The sequence below is a fragment of the Hemitrygon akajei genome, chromosome 22 (genome assembly GCF_048418815.1).
Source record: "Hemitrygon akajei chromosome 22, sHemAka1.3, whole genome shotgun sequence".
NCBI classification, from domain to species: domain Eukaryota; kingdom Metazoa; phylum Chordata; class Chondrichthyes; order Myliobatiformes; family Dasyatidae; genus Hemitrygon; species Hemitrygon akajei.
In genome coordinates, this window is record NC_133145.1 from 55,555,270 (window position 1) to 55,578,582 (window position 23,313).

A 23,313-nucleotide genomic window follows, 5' to 3' on the forward strand; every position below is an offset into this window, starting at 1 on the left:
GTCTAGCATTTCTGCCAGGCTTCACTAAGGACAAACCATCTCTCTGTGTTCAAGCTGTGCTGAAGCACACTGAATTTATTTTTTTAAGTAAAAGTGTTGTTGATGCACTGTTTTTGCATTCCTTGCCAAGAAGTAGAATCCTTCCAGCTGCTGTCACTGAAGCACATCAGCCTCTCTTTCCACACAGCACACAGTCAGTCACTGGGGATCTTTTGATAGGAGCGTTTCAAATGCAGGTGTAGACAAAAGCCGATGAATTTATATCAGAATCAGGATCACGTTTATTATCGCTGACATGTTGCTTTGTGGCAACAGTACTGTGCAAAACATAAAAATGACCTCCACAAGCTCTCCAACCACCTCTTTCAGAAGCCTGGAGTGTACATCTTCAGGTCCCAGTGACTTAGAGCATCTACCTTCAGACCTTTCAGTTTACCAAGAACCTTCTCTCTAGTTATGATAATTTCACATACTTCATGACCCCTAACACATGGAACTTCCGCCATATGCTCGTTATCTTCCACAATGAAAACTGATGCCAAAAATTTATTCAGTTCGTCCACCATTTCATTGTCCCACATTACTACCTCTCCAGCATTATTTTCCAGCAGTCTGATATCCACTCTCACATCTCTTTTACACTTATAGACAGTAGGTGCAGGAGTAGGCCATTCGGCCCTTCTAGCCAGCACTGCCATTCACTGTGATCATGGCTGATCATACACAATCAGTACGCCGTTCCTGCCCTCTCCCCATATCCCTTGACCCTGCTATCTATAAGAGCTCTATCTAATTCCCTCTTGAATGCATTCAGAGATTTGGCCTCCATTGCCTTCTGGGGCAGAGCATTCCACATATCCACCACTCTCTGGGTGAAAAAGTTTTTCCGCATCTCTGTTCTAAATGGCCTACCCCTTATTCTTAAACTGTGGCCTCTAGTTCTGGACTCACCCATCAGCGGGAACATGCTTCCTGCCTCCAGCATGTCCAATCCCTTAATAATCTTATATGTTTCAATCAGATCCCCTCTCATCCTTCTAAATTCCAGTGTATACAAGCCCAGTCGCTCCAATCTTTCAACATATGACAGTCCCGCCATTCTGGGAATTAACCTTGTGAACCTACGCTGCACTCCCTCAATAACAAGAATATCCTTCCTCAAATTTGGAGACCAAAACTGCACACAATACTCCAGGTGGGGTCTCACCAGGGCCCTGTACAGCTGCAGAAGGACCTCTTTACTCCTATCCTCAATTCCTCTTGTTATAAAGGCCAGCAGGCCATTAGCTTTCTTCACTGCCTGCTGTACCTGCATGCTTGCTTTCATTGACTGATGTACAAGAGCACCTAGATCTCGTTGTACTTACCCTTTTCCTAACTTGACTCCATTTAGATAGTAATCTGCCTTCCTGTTCTTGCCACCAAAGTGGATAACCTCACATTTAGCCACATTAAACTGCATCTGCCATACATTTACCCACTCACCCAACCTGTCCAAGTCACCCTGCATTCTCATAACATCCTCCTGACATTTCACACTGCCACCCAGCTTTGTGTCATCAGCAAATTTGCTAATGTTACTTTTAATCCCTTCATCTAAATCATTAATGTATATTGTAAACAGCTGCGGTCCTAGCACTGAACCTTGCAGTACCCCACTGGTCACAGCCTGCCATTCCGAAAGGGACCCGTTAATCACTACTCTTTGTTTCCTGTCAGCCAGCCAATTTTCAATCTATGTCAGTACTCTGCCCCCATTACCATGTGCCCTAATTTTGCCCACTAATCTCCTATGTGGGACTTTATCAAAAGCTTTCTGCAAGTCCAGGTACACTACATCCACTGGCTCTCCCTTGTCCATTTTCATAGTTACATCCTCAAAAAACTCCAGAAGATTAGTCAAGCATGATTTTCCCTTCATAAATCCATGCTGACTCGGAATGATCCTTCTACTGCTATCCAAATGTGTCATAATTTCCTCTTTTATAATTGACTTCATTTATCTGAAGAAACTTTTGGTATCCTCTTTAATGTTATTGGCTAGCTTGCTTTCATATTCCATTTTTACCTTTGTAATTGCTTTTTAAGTTACCTCTGTTGGTAGTTGAAAGCTTCCCAATCCTCTAACTTTCCATTAATTTTTGTTCTATTATCTGCCCTCTCTTTGGCTTTGACTTGTTAGCCGTGGTTGTGTCATCTTTCCTTTAGAATACTTCTTCCTCTTTGGGATGTATATATATTCTGTGCCTTCTGAATTGCTTCCAGAAATTCCAGCCATTGCTGCTCTGCTGTCATCCCTGCCAGTTTTCTTTTCCAATCAATTCTGGCCAGCTCCTCTCTCATGCCTCTGCAATTCCCTTTACTCTACTGTAATACTGAAAAAGACTCGGCCTCCACAGCTGCCTGAGGCAATGAATTCCAGATTCACTACTCTCTGGCTAAAGAAATTCCTCCTCATTTCCATTCTAAAAGGATTCTCCCACCGTCCTCCCCACATCCACTGTATCAAAGCCTTTCACCTTTCAATAGGTTTCAATTACCGGTAGGTCACCCCTCATTCTTCTAAATTCCAGTGAATACAAGCCCAGGGCCATCAAATGCTCTTCATGTGTCAAGCCGTTTAATCTTGGAATCATTTTCATGAACTTCCTTTCATGAACTCTCCCGCTTCAGCACATCCTTTCTGAGATAAGTGGCCCTAAACTGCTCACAATACTCCAAGTGAAGCCTCACCAGTACTTTATAAAGCCTCAGCATCACATCCTTGCTTTTATATTCTAGTCCTCTTGAAATGAAGGCTAACATTGTATTTGCCTTCACCACAGACTCAACCTGCAAATTAATCTTTTGGGAATCCTGCACAGGGATTCCCGAGTCCCTTGGTGTCTCAGCTTTTTTTGTATTTTCTCTCCATTTAGAAAATAGTCAACCTTTTCATTTCTTCTACCAAAGTACATGACCGTACACTCCCCACCACTGTATTCCACCTGCCATTTCTGTGCCCATTCTCCAAATCTAAGTCCTTCTGTAGCTTCCCTATTTCCTCAAAACTGCCTGTCCCTCCACCTATCTTCATATCCTCTGCAAACTTGGCAACAAAGCCAATTCCATCATCCAAATCATTGACGTGTGCTGTAAAAATAATGGGTCCCAACACAGACCCCTGTGGAGCACCACTAGTCACTGGCAGCCAACCAGAAAAGGTTCCCTTTATTCCCACTCTTTCCCTCCTGCCAATCAGCCATTGCTTTACCCATGCTGGAATCTTTCCTGTAATACCATGTGCTCTTCGCTTGTTAAGCAGCCTTGTGTGTGGCACTTTGTCAAACGTCTCCTGAAAATCCAAGTACACAATATCATGCAATTCTCCTTCATCTATTCTGCTTGTAAGAATTCCAACAGGCAAGATGTTCCCTTGAGGAAGCCATGCTGACTACCGTCTATTTTATCATGTGCCTCCAAGTATCCTGAGACCTGGTCCTTAACAATGGATGCATATAGATGATAGAGGGAGGGCTATGTTGGAGTGACGGGTTAGATTGAACTTGGAATAGGTAAAACAATGGGCACAATATTGTGAGCTGAAAGGCCTGTACTGTTCTATATTCTATTAAAAGGCCTTTGGGATGTTGAACGTGTTTTCTGTAGTTCTAGTCTCGCTGTGTGATCGCATGGCTGAGTTCTGTCTGAAAGAGCGAGCAGCGGCAATTCCGGCGTGTTACTGAAGGGGTGAACTGCAGCCGAAGCTGAGTTAATTAACTTTCCGCAGCCTGACTGCGTACCTGCTGCGGCAGTGTGGCCCGTACATGAGCGTGGCACGGGTCCAAACCCGGAGCCCTCGCCGGCCATGGCGACCGACTTAATACTGCAGAGGAGAGGCGCCGCGGTCCCCAAGTACCGAGTCGGGTTCCGTGTGGCGCCGGCAGCTGCCGTCTGGCTGTTAATCCCTGTCACCCACTCGACATTTGGATTGTGTTTCTCTGCGGATGATGTCTGGTTTCAGGAGGTTTCCTTTGCCACCTCGCTGCTTCGGCGTGACAGGAGCGCGCTGCGGAGGCGGTGAAGGGCTCCCCCCGCGCAGCGAGATGTCCCTTCACCGCGGAGCGCGTTGATTAAACTTAACCCTCGCCGTCCCCGATGCTCAAAAATCAAACCCGTCCCCTTCAGCATAAAATATCGGGCTTTCAGTGGCGTGTTTAATAGGGAGAATTGGTTTTATTTCTGGTTTGTAAACATTCTACATATTTTTAAAAAAAATGAGATCTTCCCCCCCCCCCCCGCACTGATGTGAGTCGAGATGAAATCTCAGAGACGCAGAAAAAGTCTGCAAAGCCCCTGCCTGCATTGCAGTAACGTGTAAAATATCAGAGACCATCTGCCATCTGAACTGATTCTGGCAGAGAATTTGTGTGTGTGTGTGTGTGTGTGTGTGTGAGAGAGACTCTACCACCGACCCCCCCCCCCCCCAAAAAAAAACAAAACCTCCCGTCTCTGTGTTTCTAACTCGTCCTTACTGTCAGCGTCCTCGATCTCTTTGTGTCAGGGACTCGGTGTGCGTGTCCACCGGTGTCTATCTATTTCTGTATCCCTTTCTCTTCTTCACTGTCTCTCACCTTCTATCTCTCTATCTGTCTGTATCTGATTTTGTGTGTGTGGTTTTGTGTCTGATTTGTGGTTATCCCCATCTCTGACCTCGGACTCTCAAATTCAGTGAGAAGTCATTCACCTGAAATGTTATTTGCTTCTCTCTCCATGGGGACTGCACGCCCGCTGAGTGTTTGCAGCTGTTTCTGTTATTAAGCCTTTGTTTGTGACTGTACACAAACCTATGTGGGCGTCTGAGATAGTGGGTGTGCAGGATTGTATGTGTCTATTTATAAATAGTCGTGAGAAGAATTGTGTGTGTGTGTGTGAATGTAACTGTCTTTGTGTCTGAGTGAGTGAGAGAGAAACCTTCAGGGTGTTGTGTCTGAATGAGAGCGAGAGGGAGAGTGTGTGAGTATGTTCGTGTATATGTGTGCACATATGTGGTGTGTGTGTTTTATGTGCAGTATCTGAGTGAGAGATTGAGAGTGTGTTTGTACATGTGTGTATGTCTGTGTGCTTTTCTTCTTTGTTTTTTACGTAGTTCAGTCTAGTTTTTGTACTGTCATGTAACACCATGGTCCTGAAAATCTAAGTGTTGTCTCGTTTTTACTGTGTACTGTACCAGCAGTTATGGTCGAAATGACAATAAAAAGCGACTTGACTTATGTATATGTGTCTGTATGTGAGTGAGAGATTGTGTGGTATGTGTATGTACAGTATGTGTTTGTGTATGTGTGCGTATGCGTCTGTGCTTATGCCTATGTGTCTGTATGTGAGTGGGATTATGTGTGAGGTATGTGTGTGTTTGTGTATGGGTGTATGTCTGTGCTTATGTATATGTGTCTATGTGAGTGAGTGTGTGTGGTATGTGTCTGTGTGTGGGTGTATGTCTGTGCTTATGTACATGTGTCTGTATGTGAGTGAGTGTGTGTGGGTGTATATCTGTGCTTATGTACATGTCTGTATGTGAGTGAGTGTGTGTGGGTGTATGTCTGTGCTTATGTACATGTCTGTATGTGAGTGAGTGTGTGTGGTATGTGTCTGTGTGTGGGTGTATGTCTGTGCTTATGTACATGTCTGTATGTGAGTGAGTGTGTGTGGGTGTATGTCTGTGCTTATGTACATGTCTGTATGTGAGTGAGTGTGTGTGGTATGTGTCTGTGTGTGGGTGTATGTCTGCTTATGTACATGTCTGTATGTGAGTGAGTGTGTGTGGTATGTGTCTGTGTGTGGGTGTATGTCTGTGCTTATGTACATGTCTGTATGTGGGTGAGTGTGTGTGGGTGTATGTCTGTATGTGAGTGAGTGTGTGTGGTATGTGTCTGTGTGTGGGTGTATGTCTGTGCTTATGTACATGTCTGTATGTGAGTGAGTGTGTGTGGGTGTATGTCTGTGCTTATGTACATGTCTGTATGTGAGTGAGTGTGTGTGGTATGTGTGTGTGTGTGGGTGTATGTCTGTGCTTATGTACATGTCTGTATGTGAGTGAGTGTGTGTGTGTGTGTTATGTGTGGGTGTATGTCTGTGCTTATGTACATGTCTGTATGTGAGTGAGTGTGTGTGGTATGTGTCTGTGTGTGGGTGTATGTCTGTGCTTATGTACATGTGTCTGTATGTGAGTGAGTGTGTGTGGTATGTGTGTGTGTGTTGCCTGTCGGTATGCTTGTGCCTGTGTACGAGTGCGAAGTTGAGAATGTGTGTAGATCGTGTGTCTGTCCCAGCTGCAGAGTTGATGCTCGCACTTGGGCGCCTGGTTGAGATTCCTCGTCCTGCGATTCCGCATGAAGTTCACTCGGCCATTTAAACTGTTATCCTTTCAACCCCGGAGAGAGTGACCAGCGCCGCGGAGAGTTCAATAAAATATAAAGGAACGGCCGTCTCACTGGACTTCAGAGGCGAGTGCAGCAGGGGGGTTGTGTGTGACCGTCTGCCGCGTCCCCGGCACAGTAGCTCACCAACGCCAACAGCCCGCCCACCAGGCAGCCTCCAGCCTCCACGATGTGACAGGTTATTTCCCAGCCCCCGGAGTTTCTGTAAATCACAGGTGCTGAGCTAGAGTTACAACAGAGCTGCTGTTTAACCCCGTGGTCCTGACAGCTGTATCTCGCCCCCCACCCCCCAGCTGTTTCGTCAGCACTGTCCAATCATCATCCGGACTCGGGGGTCTCCGCATCACAGAACCTTTCGCGGTTAATTTACGAGGCTCCCGATGAGCAATAGCAACATTAATAATAGAAAAAAATCTTCAGCCTTCCCAATAATCGGCGGCTTCCTTTAAAATCCCCCTCGCCGCCCCTCCCCACAACAATGCCTGCAGTCACGTCTCGTTCATCACATCCGAAGCTGGTTTGACTCGCTGATTGCTTTCTGAACGCTCGGGCTGGAAGCTTTGCGGCAGTCTGTGAGCAAGACCACAGAGCTGCGGGCTTAGATTTTAAAATCATAAGGGCGGCATAGTAGCATCGAGGCCAGCGTAACGCTTTACAACACCAGCGGCCGGGGTTCAATAAGGAGCGTGTACATTCTCCCCGTGACCACTTGGGTTTCCGCTGGGTTCCCCGGTTTCCAAAGATGTACAAGTTCAAAGTGAATCTATTTTCAAAGTGCATATATGCCACCCTGAGATTGGTTCTCTTGTGGGCATATGTAGTAAATCCAAGGAACGCAATAGAATCAATGAAAGACCGCACTCAACGCGATGGACGGGCAAACAATGCGCAGAAAAAACCAGCAAAACGAGCAAATATGGAAGAGATAGACAGGTAGATAAACAAGTAATAAGTATGGAGAACATGAGATGAAGAGTCCTTGCAAGTGAGTTCATACAGTTTGTTCTGGGAGCAGTTCAGTGATGGGGCGATGGGGTGGGGTTGGTAAGTAGTCAGACGATTGTAATTGGACAGTGTAGGCTCATTGGGCCAAAGGGGCCTGTTACCATGCCATATCTCTAAATAAATAAGTAAACAGATGAATAGATAAGCATATATTGAGTATGGAAGTTGGAATGTTATGTTGTATTATATAAGCTGTTAGTGGAATATGGTTTGGAATATTGTGCACGGTTTTGGACACCCTGCTCTTAGAAAGGCATCAGAAAGCTGGTGAGAGTGCAGAGGAGATTTACGAGGCTGGTGCTTGGACTCAAGAGGCAGAGTTATGAGGAAAGGCTAAGCCAGTTTGGACGTTCTTCACTGGAGTGAGGTAGAATGGTGGTTGATCTTATGGGAATGTATAAAGTCATGAGGGGCATGGATAGAGTCGTTGCGAAAAGGCCTTTCTTCAGGGTTGGGTGGTCAAGAACTAGAGGGCATAGGCTTAAGGTGAGAGGAGAAAGGTCTGAAGGGCAATGTCTTTGGATGCAAAGAAGGTTTTACAGAAATGGAGTATTTAAAGCATATAGTTTCAGTTTCTGCTTTGAAAGCCAAGGTAGTGGAAAGCAAATACATCAGAGGTGGGCAAATGGGAAGCTGCATTGGAAGTAGAACTAGTGTAACAATGAAAGGGACTGAATTTGGAGAGATTAGAATAAGAAAATCAGGAAACTGAAGTCCAATCCACCGGGTGGGGATGAGGATGATGTCCTGATGGATTTAGGCAAACCATCATATCTTGCCAAAGCTATGAGAAACAATCTGATGATGCAGATACTCATGTGCACCAGTACTGCATGAGAATTATGCCCAGAAAACTGAAAACTATCACAGTAAAGACCGTACTTACAGGGAGAGGATTACAACACTGAACCAGTGGTTCAGAGAGGGGTGTAATTCCACTTCAGAGTGAAGAGTGCATGTATCAGAATGAATGGTATGACCTCAAAACCAATCAATAATCTTCAAGACCTTGGCTTCATATCTTGTGCAATTGGATCCTTGATTTCCTCACTCACAGACCCCAGACAGTTCAGATTGGCCACAATACCTTCTCCACAATCTCAATCAGCACAAGTGCATCACAAGGCTGTGTGCTTAGCCCCCGCTCTACTCACTTTACACTTATAACTACGAGGCTAAGCACAGCTCCAATGCCATATTCAAGTTTGCTGATGACACCACTGTCATTGGCCGAATCAAAGGTGGTGACAAATCAGCATGTAGGAGGGAGAATGGAAATGTGGCTGAGTGGTGCCACAACAACAACCTCTCAGCAAGATCAAGAAGCTGATTGTTGGTTTCTGGAGGTCCATGAGCCAACCTTCATCAGAGGATCAGAGATGGAGAGGGTCAGCAACTTTAAATCCCTCAGTGTTATAATTTCCTAGGACCTGTCCTGGGTCCAGCACCTAATTGCATTTATCAAGAAAGCACGACAGCACCTCTACTTTCTTAGAAGTTTGCATAGATTCTGCATGATATCTAGATGTGCGGTGGAGGGCGTATTGACTGGTTGTATCACGGCCTGGTATGGGAACACCAATGCCCCGAATGGAAAATCCTACAACAAGTAAGGAATCTGGCCCAGTTCATCGTGGGCAAAGCCCTCCCCACCATGGAGCACATCTACACAGAGCGCTGTTGCAGGAAAGCAGCATCCATCATCAAGGGCTCCCACCATCATGGCCATGCTCTCTTCTCGCTGCTGCCATCAGGGAGAAGGTACAGAAACTTCACGACTCACACCAGCAGGTTCAGGAATAATTATTACCCCTCAGCCACCAGGCTCTTGAACCAAAGAGGATAACTTCACTCAGCTCATCACCAAACTGTTCCGACAACCTATGGACTCGCTTTCAAGGACTCTTCAACTCGTTCTCAATACTTATAGATTTTTTTCTTTTACACTTGCATAGTTTCTTGTCTTTTGCACATTGATTGTTTGTCTGTCTTGTTGGGTGTGGTTTTTCATTGATTCTATTATGGTTCTTAGATTTGCTGTGTATGTCCACAAGAAGGAGAATCCCAGCGATGTATATGATTATACATACACACACTTTGATAATAAATTTACAATGAACTTTGAACTACAGCAGCATTCCAACATGTCAGTACTCTTGAGACTTTGCTGGTGTGAATCCAGCAAACTGTCCAGATTATTGAAAATTGCTTATGTGACACCAACCCATTTTAAGACCATAAAGATCATAAGACATACAATAGAAGCAGAATCAGGCCATTCTGCCCATCAAGTCTGCTCTACCATTCCCTCATGGCTGATTTATTAACTCTGACTTCTCCTGACTTCTCTCCCTGTAGCCTCACTAATCAAAGACGCACCAACCTCTGCTTTAAATATACCCATTGACTAGACCTCCAAAGCTATTTGTGGCAATGAATTCCACAGATTCACCACCCACTGGCTAAAGAAATTCTTCTTCACCTCTTGTTCTAAAGGGACATTCTTCTATTCTGCAGCTGTGTCTGTTGGTCTTAGACTCCCCCATTATTGGAAACACCCTTTCCAATTCATTCTATCTATGCCTTACAATATTCGATGTTTCAATAAGGCCTCCCCCATTCTTCAAAACTCCAGTGAGTACAGGCTCAGAGCCATCAAAAACTCCTCATACGTTAACACCTTCTTTCCTTTCATTTACTTACACTGGCTCCAGTTGCAATCCTACTCACATTCATAACCGCTGGTGTCCTAGTCCATATTGATCCCAGCTCTCATTCAGCACAGTCGTACAGTGTGGAAAATGGCCCTCTGATACAACACATCTTTGTTGACCAAGGTGACCATCTACACTAATCCCATTTTCTTGTATTCGACCCATATCTTTCTGAACCTTTCCTGTCCATGAAACTGCCCAAATGTCTTTCAAACTGCAATCGTAGCTGCCTCTACCACTTTCTCTAGCTTCTCGATCAATCTACTGATCTCCCTGTGTGGAGAAACATGCCCCTGACACCCCTTTAAATCTCAGAGAGCTATTGAACAGTACAGAACAGAAACAGGCCCTTATGCCCATCTCGTCCATGCTGAACTGTTATTCTACCTAGTCCCACTGACCTGCACCCAGATAATGGGCCTCCATACCCCTTCCCATCCATGTACCTATCCAAATTTCTCTTAAATGTTAATATCATACCTGCGGCCACTTCTGCTAGCGGCTCATTCCACACTCTCACTGCCCTCTGAGTGAAGAAGTTCCCCTTTATGTTCCCCTTAAACATTTCACCTATCACCTTTAACCTATGATATCTAGTTCCAGTCTCACACAACCTCAGTGAAAAAAGCCTGCTTGCATTTACCCTATCTGCACCACTCATAATTTTGTATGCCTCTATCAAATCTCCTATCATTCTCCTACACTCTATGGATCTCAAGAGATCACCTTTAAGATCTCCCCTCATCTTAAATCTACGCAATCCAGTTTTTGACTTACCTACCCTGGGATAAAAAGACCATGACAATCTACCCTATCCACGCCCCTTGTGATGTTAGAAACCTTTATGAGCTCAGCCCTCGGGCTTCTGGAAGAACAGTCCCGACATATCCAGCCTAATGGTTTTGCCACTCAAGTATGTTGTTCTCCTAAGGGGTTGTCTATTGGTGGGTCCACAGGTGTCTGTAGATACCGATGCAGGATCCACATTCTAGCGCAGTGAGGGCAAGAGTAAGTGATGGCTGTGGCTGCATCTATGGAAAAAAGTACAGTCGATGGTTCAGGCCGAAACGTCGACTGTACTTCTTCCCATACATGTTGTCTGGCCTGCTGAGTTCCTCCAGCATTTTGTGTGTGTTGCTTGGATTTCCAGCAGATTTTCTCTTGTTGGTGGCTGTGGTCAGAGGCTGGGTCTCTTGGTTGTTCAGTCTCCCCTTTCACAGCTGCTGCTTGTTCTCTGCAGCACAGCAGAGGTTGCTCTCATGGTGCACAGCTCCCTCTCGAACAGATTTCCTCCAGGTGCTTCTACTGAGTGCAATGTCTTCCCAGTTTTTAGCTGTAATCTTGAATTTCCTCAGGCTGATTTTGATATTGTCTTTGAAATGTTTCCTTGGCGTATCGGTTGCAAAGACATGATCCACGGACATTAAGTCTACAGATAGCTTGAACTTCAAGCTTTAGTAAGTGTGACAGATGTTAAGTCATGGGATGCCTGATCATTGGCGTTTACTGTGTTATGGGCCCCTTGTAAAGCATGGTCTCAATTTTCCCATTTCAGCTCCCACATCACTGACTTGTCCTGTGTTGCTAATTAAATCTGTGTGAACATAAGGTGAGATTGAGTCTCACATGTTCTGGCACTTTCCGGACAACTTTGAGTGCAGAAGGAATTGTCAAACACAAGCAAATTAAGTAAAAAATACCTGCATGCATCAGTGACAATTTTCCAGCTGAAATGATGAGAACAGGGAGTGCTTCTTGAAGTCGTTACTTTTCTTCCGCTCTCATACAGTGCCGGAGAGGAGGGGCATCAGCTGTCACTCTGTCAGCGACCAGTCTTTCCCTCAATCATTATAAATATCCTGGCACTTGTAGACAAGTCCCAGTTCCCTGAATGGACAAACAGCTTCTTTAGTCTCTGCATTGCAGCTGATGGATAAAAATGTGTGAAAGCAAAGATTGTTAGAATAGCTGACCTTACAGTTTTCTGCACTCTTGGCACGGGTCAATAAATGGGTTCCTGTTGTCCTTGACAACCTTGAGGTTTAAAAACATAGAATATAGTAGTTGCAATAGTGGATCACTCGTGTCAAGTATGATGTCCTCCTGACAGTTTATTCCCTTAATGGAGTAAAGCCAGTGCATGACTTTGTTGACCATGATCAATCCAGCAATGGTTCTTGACAGTCCGGGGTCAGAATCCAGGATTGTGGAGTGTAAGATGACTGGGCACACTTAACAGCTGCAGCTTTTCACTGCCGTTATGATGTGTCACCTTCCACCGGTTCCACTGTTGAGTGCTTGGTTTGGTGGCTCTTTGTCTGGAACCTCCCCCTTACCCTTACTCTCATGGGTGACCCTACCAGGAGACCCTATCTCTTCCCCTTCCCTCTTCTTCAATTCTCCACTTTGGCCTCATTCTTACCTTTCTCCCATGGTCCACTCTTCCCTCCTATTAGATACCTTCTTCTTCAGCCCTTTACCTTTTCAGCCTATCACCTCCCAGCTTCTTACTTCATATCCCCCTCCCTCTCCCACCTGACTTCTCCTATCACCTTCTAGTTTGTCCTCCTTCCCCTCCCCTCACCTTCTTACTCTCCCATCTTCCCTCTTCCTCTCCAGTCTGCAAGAAGGGTCTTGGCCCGAAACGACGACTGTATATTCATTTCTGCAGATGCTACCTGACTTGCCGGCATTTTGCATGTGCTACAATGGGAGTCATCACTGCTCAGAAATTCACAGTCATAATGTTAGACAGCATGGAGACAGGCCCTTTGGCCCAACTCATCCACGGCAACCAAGCTGCCTCCTGAGCTAGTCCCATCTGTCTGCGTTTCTAGACCCATCTAGAAACAGATTCCTCTAAATCTTTCCTATCCATGTACCAAATGTACTGACATCAACTACATCATTGTAATTGTGTCTGTCTGTGCCACTTCCTCTAGCGCCTCATTCCATGTACGAACCACCCTCTCAGTGATAAATTTTCCCTCGGTTTCTCTTTAAGTCTCCCTCCACCCCAGCCACTTCACGTTAAGTATATGCCTTCTAGTTTTAGACTCCCCTACCCTGGAAAATCCACCTTGTCAATGCCCCGTATGATCTTATAAACCTGCATAGCGTCCTTTGCACCAGGGGAAAATAGAGCCAGCCTGTCTCATCTCTCCTTATTGTAGCAGCCCTTCAGTCCTGGTGAATATTCCCAGCACTCACTCTCGCTTCATCACATCCTTCCTGTAGCATAGCAACCAGAACTGCTTAGGGTATTCTAGGTGCAGGCACACCAATGTCTTGTGCAGCTGTAACCTGCTGGATCATCAATCAAGAACAAGCCTGGTACAGGGTATTCTAACACCCTTTTGCCCTTCCATTAAAAACACAGATTTGTAGGAAGGTGAATAACTCTTCACCCTCTCTAACAGAGTCAAAATCAAAGTCAAAGTAAGTTTATTATCAAAGCATGTAGATAGCACCATGTACTACCCTGAGATTCATTATCTTGCAGGCATTCACAGTAGAACAAAGAAGTACAATTGAATCCACGAAAACAAAACTACACACAAAGACTGACAAATAATTAATGTGCAAACCCAATAACAGCAACAACAATAATAATAATAATAACCGCGCCACAACTTGATGCTAATAGCAGCAACCTAGACTTAGAGCCTCCACAGAATGCTGATGATGAAGCTGAGCTTGCAGACAAAATTATCCGAACATTTAACATCACGCTGACCCAATAAATTGACCCTACATACCAAAACAAAACATGTCATCAAAACTCGCAAAAACAGACTGTTAATACTCTCAACAATATGTTGCCACAATATTTAGGAAAACTTGAAATATTTGAAGAACTACACACAAAAACATACTGTGCAGCATTAACAGCAGTGCAGTGCAATACAACAAAATAGAGGCACTCATTAATAGAAACCTAAAACTGAGTAATGAAATGAGAACACCGAAATGGCAAGAAACTACATTGAAACTTTAAGAACAGAAATAACCCACCTAATGAAGTATAAAATGGATAACCTGAGCAAGAAAGTTAAGAGAAAAGTTAAGAAAGTATAAGGCCCATACAGGATACAATCAACCTACCAAAAGCAGGGTAAAATTTATAGATGTACTAAACACAAGCTTGGTGTATACAAAGCCAAACTAAATAGATGCATGAAATGTGCCAGACAAAGAAAATGGAATTATCAGTTCAGAAACAATGAAAAAGGTTTATACAGGACTTTGATACTAAACTTGATGCATCAAAATGTCACCAACCCTTGCACAGAACTACCAACACAGAGATAATGAACTTTTGGTCTAATATCTGGTCAAGCTGGGTGACGCACAATGGATATACTCAACGTGGTTGTAAAAATGCCCACAACTGGAAAAGAATCAGCGGTGATAATATTCATAATTATTGGTATAAAAATTTACTTGCCTTCATTTGTACCTATTAATACATATCAACAGTTTTCTTAAAAATCCTGAAAAAGTGCCTGAATTTTTGACAAGGTAAAACATATCTTTTACCTAAAGGAGAAATCACAAATGACCCACCAAAATATTGTCCAATTACTTGTTTACAGACTATACAGAAAATTGTAACATCATGCATCTCGCAACTAATCACAACTCACTTAGATAACCACAATATGCTTAAAGAGTATGAAAGGATGTAAAGAACAACAGATAATCGATTTTGTAGTTCTATATTATGCCTGGTGGAAAAGCATAAATCTTTCATGCTGTTATATTGAATACCAAAAAGCATTTGATTCTGTCCCATACTTGTGAAATTCCTACTGCATCTGATGAAGCATTGGCATACTATAATCACCCTACATTAATAGTCAAAAAGAACAAACACCAGTGTCAAAATAAACCGAGGTAACCTTTTCCAGGGCAACTCTCTAATCCCACTGTGGCTTTGTCTAATTTTAAGCCCACTCTCTAATTGACTGAATCAGATGAAATTAGGGTATCAAATCAGAGAAAACCAAAAGAGTTATACCTTGACACGCCTTCTATACCTGGACAATTTGAAATTATACGCTCCTTTATCAGTAAACCTAAAGCAATTACTTCAAATAGCAGGACTATTTAAACATGTAAACATGAACTTTAGACTAGATTACTGCAGGACATTAAACATAAAAAGAGGTGCAATAGAACTAGCAGAATATAAAACAGATCAGCAGGATACAATACAACCAATGGATGAATATGGAACCTATAAGTATCTGAGATATCAACAAGCAAAGAAAATAGGTCATAGTGTGATAAAGGAAAAACATTCGATAGAATTTACTTCAAGGCTTCAGAAAATCTGCCAAACAGAGCTCAATAGCAAACAATCTAACAGAGGTAATAAACACTTTAGCTATACCCATATTGACGCATTCTTTTGGCATAATATCTTGGTCCAAAACCAATCTGGAAAAATTACAAAGAAAAATAAGAACTGAATTGACAAATTTTAGTGCACTTGAATGCACTTCGGTTAACACAATTTAGGACCGAAGGAGGATGAGGAATAACAGACAAAAAAACTTCTAAGGATATATTTTCATCAAAGAAAAGAGCACTCCATGTGAGCATATGCAGTTCTGATAAGAAGTACACACACTAAACTTAAATGAAGACACAGCCCAGAAAAATGAAGGAATTGTCACTGCAGTAGAAAAAGTTAATCAATGGAAGAGCATTACCATTCAGTCAGAGGGATGTGAATCTGTGGAATTCATTGTCACTCATGGATACGGAGGCAAAGCCAATGAGTACACTTAAAGTGGAGCTTTGAAAGTTTTTGGGAAGGACATCAAAGGGCTACGGGGAGAAGGAAAGAGAATGGGATTTAAGGAGATAATAATTCAGCCATGATGGAATAGAGCAGAATCGATGGGCTGAATGGCCTAATTCTGCTCCTATGTCTTCTGGTCTCACTATGTGTGGGGAGGGTGGGCCATGGGATGCTTATGGTGAGGAGGGCTTTGCCTGTGTTGGACGGTGATTGGCTTGAGGGCCAGCCCCAGCACATCCTTAGATTGTGTTGGTTGTTGTCACAAACTATGCATTTCACTGTATGTTTTGATGTTTTGATATACATGTGACAAATAAAGCTAATCTTCATTTTGCTCGTCATGCCTGCACTGCACTTGCTTTGTAACTGTAACCCTTTATTCTGTTATCACCTTTCTCCTTTACTACTCAAATACACTGATGGGATGAAATGATGCCATACAATTTATCTACTTAATAAAAGTTACAGTCAAGGGGACTTCGCTGTGGCATCAACACAAAAACCTGATTTCAAAAGTTCAAAGGTAAATTTATTATCAAAGTATAATAAATGTCACCGTATACAACTTTGATATTCATTTTCATATATATAACAATTACAGCACGGAAACAGGCCATCTCGGCCCTTCTGGTCCGTGCCGAACGCTTACTCTCACCTAGTCCCACCGACCTGCACTCAGCCCATAACCCTCCATTCCTTTCATGTCCATATACCTATCCAATTTTACTTTAAACAACAATATCGAACCTGCCCCTACCACTTCTACTGCAGACATTCACAGTAGAACAAAGAATATAATAGAATCAATGAAAAACGACACACAAAGATTGACAAGCAGCCAATGCATAAAAGGAGACAAACTGTGCAAATACGAAAAAAAAGAATAATCATAATAAATAAATAATACTGAGAGAATGGATTGTAAAGTCCTTGAATGTGAGTCCATAGATTGTGTTCTGTGATCATTTCAGAGTTGTGGTGAGTAAAGTTACCACATTGGTTCAGGGGTTGTGATTTGGGAACATATTGACATTCCTTCATCGCTCGAGACCAAATCTGAAATCCCTAGTCCATAGCACTGAGAGAGTAACGACATGAGAAGGAATCCAATTGGTCAAGAAAGTGGCTTGTTACCTTCTTCTCAAGGGGGATGAGAAAAGAGAAATGCCCTCAGTGGCCACTTTATTAGGTACACCTGCTTGTTAATGCAAACATCTAATCAGCCAATCATGTGGCAGCAACCCAGTACTCAAAGAGCATGCAGACATGGTCAAGAGGTTCAGTTGCTCTCCACACCAAGCATCAGAATAGGGAAGAAATATGATCTAAGTGACTTTGATTGTTTATGCCAGACAGGGTGGTTTGAGAATCTCAGAAACTGCAGATCCCCTGGGATTTTCATGCTCAACTGTCTCCAGAGTTTACAGAAAATAGTGTGGAAAACAGAAAAATATCCAGCGAGCGTCAGTACTATGGGCAAAAATGCCTCGATAATGACAGAGGTCAGAGGACAATAGCCAGACAGGTTTAAGCCGACGGGAAGGTGACAGTAACTCAAATAAGTGTTAAGACCTACAAGTATCTGGGAGTACAGTTAGACGAGAAGCTAGACTGGACTGCCAACACAGATGCCTTGTGCAGGAAGGCACAGAGTCGACTGTACTTCCTTAGAAGGTTGGCGTCATTCAATGTCTGTAGTGAGATGCTGAAGATGTTCTATAGGTCAGTTGTGGAGAGCGCCCTCTTCTTTGTGGTGGCGTGTTGGGGAGGAAGCATTAAGAAGAGGGACGCCTCACGTCTTAATAAGCTGGTAAGGAAGGCGGGCTCTGTCGTGGGCAAAGTACTGGAGAGTTTAACATCGGTAGCTGAGCGAAGGGCGCTGAGTAGGCTACGGTCAATTATGGATAACTCTGAACATCCTCTACATAGCACCATCCAGAGACAGAGAAGCAGTTTCAGCGACAGGTTACTATCGATGCAATGCTCCTCAGACAGGATGAAGAGGTCAATACTCCCCAATGCCATTAGGCTTTACAATTCTACCGCCAGGACTTAAGAACTTTTTAAAAGCTATTATTAATGCTTCTTGAGATAGTGATTTAGATGCATATCATATTTTTTACTGAGTTAAGTATTGTATGTAATTAGTTTTGCTACAACAAGTGTATGGGACATTGGAAAAAAGTTGAATTTCCCCATGGGGATGAATAAAGTATCTATCTATCTATCTATCTATCTAAGTATGTGTTACAATAGTGGCGTGCAGAATTGCAGCTCACAACATACTGCACGTCGAACCTTGAAGTGGATGGGCAACAGCAGCAGAAGACCACGACCAGGAGGTACCTAATCAGGTGGTCACTGAGTGTAAATATTGACATTTCCTGCAACCTGTTAATGACTGAATTAAAACCTTTGTTGTCCCCTATGATCTCAATCAGAATGAGATTGTTAAACATCACCTCCACAGTTATACTGACAGCAACACTGTGCTGAAATAGTTTATATGACTATTGGTGGTTTGCTTAAGACTATTCCATATGCAGTAAACGATTGAAAATTCCCTGCTGTGCTACTTTTAATAAAATCTTAATGCCATATTCTCTAAGACATTGCATTGATGAATTTCATACACTGATTCCATTAGTGCTCAATAGTTCTTCACAGCTTTGTTTGTTTAATCACATTGAGAATGTTCGGCCTATATTATTCCCACATGAAAAGTTCATGTTGAGGGCTCAAGGTCGGAGATTCAATGTAATTGGCAAAAGAACCAGAGGGGAGCTGAAGAGAGCATTTTTCCACAGCCAGGCATTATGAAATGGGCTGCCTGCCTGAAAGATTGGTGTTCGCGGATTTCAGTTATAATTTCCTTAAGGGAACTGGGTCGGAACCCGGTGGCGAAATGTTTGCAGAGCTGTGGTGAGACGAGAGTCAGGAGGAAATTTGCGGAGAGGTCCTACAAGGAGCTAGCATGGATACAGCAGGCCAGATGTGCGGTGCCGTTCTAAGATTCTGTTAAGAAGGATTCCAGTCCTCTTTCTACAGAGGGAAGAGAAATCAGGGAGAGAATTATCTTGTGTCTCCCTCATGCTTTTAAAGTTGATCTCTGGGCATGTTCACTTAGTCAGGGAGCAAAACGAGATGGGAGTGTAAGAGCATGTAATAGGCTAGGTGTATGTTGGGGTGGTTATTCTATTTATTCTTTTCCATATAAGGACATAGAGCATAGAACATTACAATCTAGTACAGGTCCTTTGGCCCACAAAGTTGTGCTGCCCTTCATTAGTTCAGGTAGATTCATAGAGGTAGTTGTAATGTAATGGAAAATATTTCTGAAGTTGGTCGTCAATATTCTGAACTAAAAAGCAGTACCCTCGGGGACTGTGAATTTAGAACATAGAGCATAACAGCACAGTACAGGCCCTTCAGCCCACAAGATTGTGCAAACATTTTAATCTACTCTAAGCTCAATCTAACTCTTCCCTCCTACATAGCCCTCCCTTTTCCTATCATCCATGTGCTCTCTAAGAGTCTCTCAAAAATCCCCAATGTATCTATTTCTACCCTACCATCACACCTGGCAGGGTGTTCCACGCACCCATTACTCTCTATGTAAATAACTTGCCTCTGAAATCCCCCTTATATTTTCCTCCAATCACCTTCATACACCACATCCACTGCCCTATCAATGCAAGAACCCGGATTTCCCCACAAACTGTGACTATGTACTCAAGCACCAGTCTTACATGGTCACACACAGCCTAGGAAGAATCAAAATCATAGTGGTGCAGCAGGGGTCAGGGACCATTGCTTGTCTGAGCATGGGGAAGCTCACCCTCAGTACTCCCGCTGTGACAGGTAGTTGGGGGTTCAAATCCTGTCTCGAAGACTTGAACACAGAACTCGAGGTGGAGACCCAGTGAGGTGCTGGGGGAGTGCTGTGTTGTTATAAGTGCTTTCTTTCAGGTGAGACCTTAAGGTGAGCTCTGCCTGGCTTCAAGATCTGTAATCAAGGACATCTTCAAAAGGCCATGCCTTTGCAGGGCAGCATCGATCGTTCAGACTCGGCCCGAAACGTAGGCTTTTTATTCCTCTCCATAGATGCTGTCTGACCTGCTGAGTTCCTGCACCATTTTGTGTGTGTTAATCCATCATCAAGAACAACACCCAGGGCATGCTCGCTTCTTACCACTACCATCAGAGAAGAGGTACAGGAGCCTGAAGACACACACTCATCATTTTTGGAACAGCTTCTTCCCCTCTGCCATCAGATTTCTGAACGGACAATGAACCCATGAACACTACCTCACTATTTTTCCTCTTTCTTTACATTACTAATTTATTTTATATATATATAAAATTAATTACAATATATATTATACTATATATATATATACAATATATATATTGTAATTTATGGTATTTTTTATGCATTGTACAGTACTGCTGCTGCAAAGCAGTGAATTTTATGGCATACTGTATGTCAGTGGTATTAAACCTGATTCGGATATAGCAGAATAATCATTCTTGATGCCCTGGGCAATATTTATCCTAAACTAACATTGCAGAACATAGTTTGGAGGGTCATTCTATCAATACCCATGGGGAGGCTGCTCTGCACAAATTGCCCAGTGAATTTCCTATGCTATATAACACTGTGACAACATTTCTAAAGGACCTTATTGGCTGTGAATTTCACTGGGACACCTCAAAGGAGATGCAAAAAGGTGCTACATATAAATAGCAGTTTCTGCATGTAGTGCACCAAGCTGACAAAATGGGATGCTGTCAGTTGCAACACGAAGAAATAAGCTGAATTTAATCATAAAATTTCTGTGTGTAGATATGACGAAGACTCTGAGAGCCAAAGAACTGCCTTGCAGTGCAAGCGCCTGAGCAAATTCACAAGCCTACCATAAGTATGTGGATGGAGGAGAGGAAGATAAACTCAGCCCTAAAATGAAAGCAGGATTTTACAGCGTAAATCCATTAAATCACTGTTGCTGCTCCTCTTATTCTGGTAGGAGATGCAGATTTTTATTGCTACCTGTTTCACTGCTGTTCCAGCTCGTCTTGTAAATTAAAAATGCATGAAATGCGCTGAAATAAATAAAAAGCAATCAAAACTGACTTGACAGTAATTATTCTTCTCCTGCTGCAGAGCTACCTAGTCTTTGCCAAATTCACCATGCTGTGAGAGGATCGTAGAGCAGGGTACAACAAAGTAGAATGGTAAAGAAGAAGGCCATTCTGCCCATCAGCTCTGTACTGACTCTTTTCAGTGAACATTCCTATAAATCCCACTCCCCATTTCCCACTCATCACAGCCTGGGTCCAAAAGTACGTTGATGGTGTGGCTAGCGAGGCATATGGTGCTGAATCACAAATAGGAGAAAATCTGCAGATGCTGGAAATCAAAGTAACACGCACAAAATGCTGGTGGATCTCAGCAGGCCAGGCAGCATCTATAGAGAAGAGCAAGCAGTCGACATTTCGAGCAGAAACATTTCATCAGGATTGGCGTGCTGGCTTTCATTAACCAGGAGACAATTCAAGAGCCACAAGGCAAAGTGGCAGCTCTACCAAACTCTGGTTAGACCACACTTACAGTTCTGGTCGCCTCATTATAGGTAGGACGTGGAAGCTTTACGGAGGGTGCAGAGGAGATTTAGCAGGATGTGGTCTGGATTAAAGATTTAGTTTTATGCAGAAAGGTTAAGTGAGCTAGAGCCTTTCTCTTTGGAGCGAAGGAGGTTGAGAGCAGTCTTGATAGAGGCTGACAGAGGCATAGATGGAGTGGACAGCTAGAGCCTTTTCCGCAGTGTGAAAATAGCTAATACAAGGAGACATAATTTTCAGGTGATTGGCAGAAAGTTTGGGGGTAGTGGTGTCAGAGGTAAGTTTCTAACACAGAGAGCACTGGCTGGCATAGCGATAGGGGCAGACATTAGGTCACTTCAGATAGGCAGATGGGTAATAGTAAAATGGAGGGTTAAGTAGGAGGAAAGTGTTTGATTAATGTTAGAGTAGGTTAAAAGGTCAGTACAACTTGGTGGGCCGAGGGGCTTATACTCTGCTGTACTGTTCAATGTTTTCCATTCAGTGTTTCATTAAGGCCAATGTCAGAACCATATTCAGTACTAGGTCTTGTCCTCAAAATGCTTTAAAACTGAGAAAAGCGCAAGATACTTTTAATTAAAATTTGTAGATATTTACAATATATTTACCTGGTTTCCACGCCTGTTTAATAACTTCAATGAGATAAAATGAAGGCAGAAAGCTTTCCCATCACCAGGCATTTGTTGTGTCAGAGGTATAGATGGAGTGGACAGCTAGAGCCTTTTCCGCAGTGTGAAAATAGCTAATACAAGGAGACATAATTTTCAGGTGATTGGCAGAAAGTTTGGGGGTAGTGGAAGAGTTGCACAGACACTGTCCCACCCATTCCATCAGAGGGAATCCCACAGGTAGAGTTGCATAGACACTGCATCACACACTCCATTTCAGAATCAGGTTTATTATGACTGATATTTGTTGTTTAGCGGCAGCAGTACAGTGCAATACATGAAAAGTTACTGTAAATTACAATATATTAAAAACATAAATAATCCAAAAAAAGGAATAGCAAAGCAACACACACAAAATGCCAGAGGAACTCAGCTCTTGTTTGTGAAAGGAATTGCAAAGGTTCAAAGCTGCAAAGTGCATTTATGATGAAGTATGTATGCAGTATACAACCTGAGATTCGCCTTCCCACAGACAGCCACAAAACAAAGAAACACCATGGAACCTGGTGAAGGAAAACATCAAACACCCAACATGGAAAAAAAGAACAAATCACACCAACAGCAAAAAAAACAAAACAGCAAAATAACTCATGGGTTTATCGACAGTAAACTTCACATATTCTGTTTTAGGGAGATGAAACAGCTAAAGTACCCTGAGCATTTCCATCTGGTATGGGGGGGGGGGGCTACTGTGCAGGATCAAAGTAAGCTGTAGAGAGATGTCAACCTAATCCGCTCCATCATGGCCATTACCTTCCATAGAATCCAGAATATCTTCAAGGAGCAATGCCTCAAAAAGCGGCATCTACTATTAAGGACCCCCACCACCCAGGACATGCCCTCTTCTCATTGTTACCATCAGGAAGGAGGTACAGGAGCCTGAAGATATGCACTCAATGATTCAGGAACAGCTTCTTCCTCTCTGCCATCCAATTTCAGAAAGGGCATTGAACCCATGAACACTACCTCATTAGATTTTTATTTCTATTTCTGCAATACTTATTTAATTTATCTATTTGATATACTGTATATATTTACTATAATTCACAGGTTTTTTTCTATTATGATGTATTGCATTG

General features: G+C 43.1%; 1 protein-coding gene across 1 annotated transcript in view; it reads left to right on the forward strand.

Annotated features, from left to right (window-relative positions):
- The window catches only part of LOC140714750 (endonuclease V-like), a 268,236-nt gene extending 247,254 nt beyond the window's left edge, over positions 1 to 20,982 (forward strand). Inside the window, exon 9 of the mRNA XM_073026281.1 lies at positions 20,791 to 20,982. The gene's annotated coding sequence lies outside the window, so the exon portion shown is untranslated. The remainder of the gene's footprint in view (positions 1 to 20,790) is intronic.
- Positions 20,983 to 23,313: the final 2,331 nt, after the last annotated feature.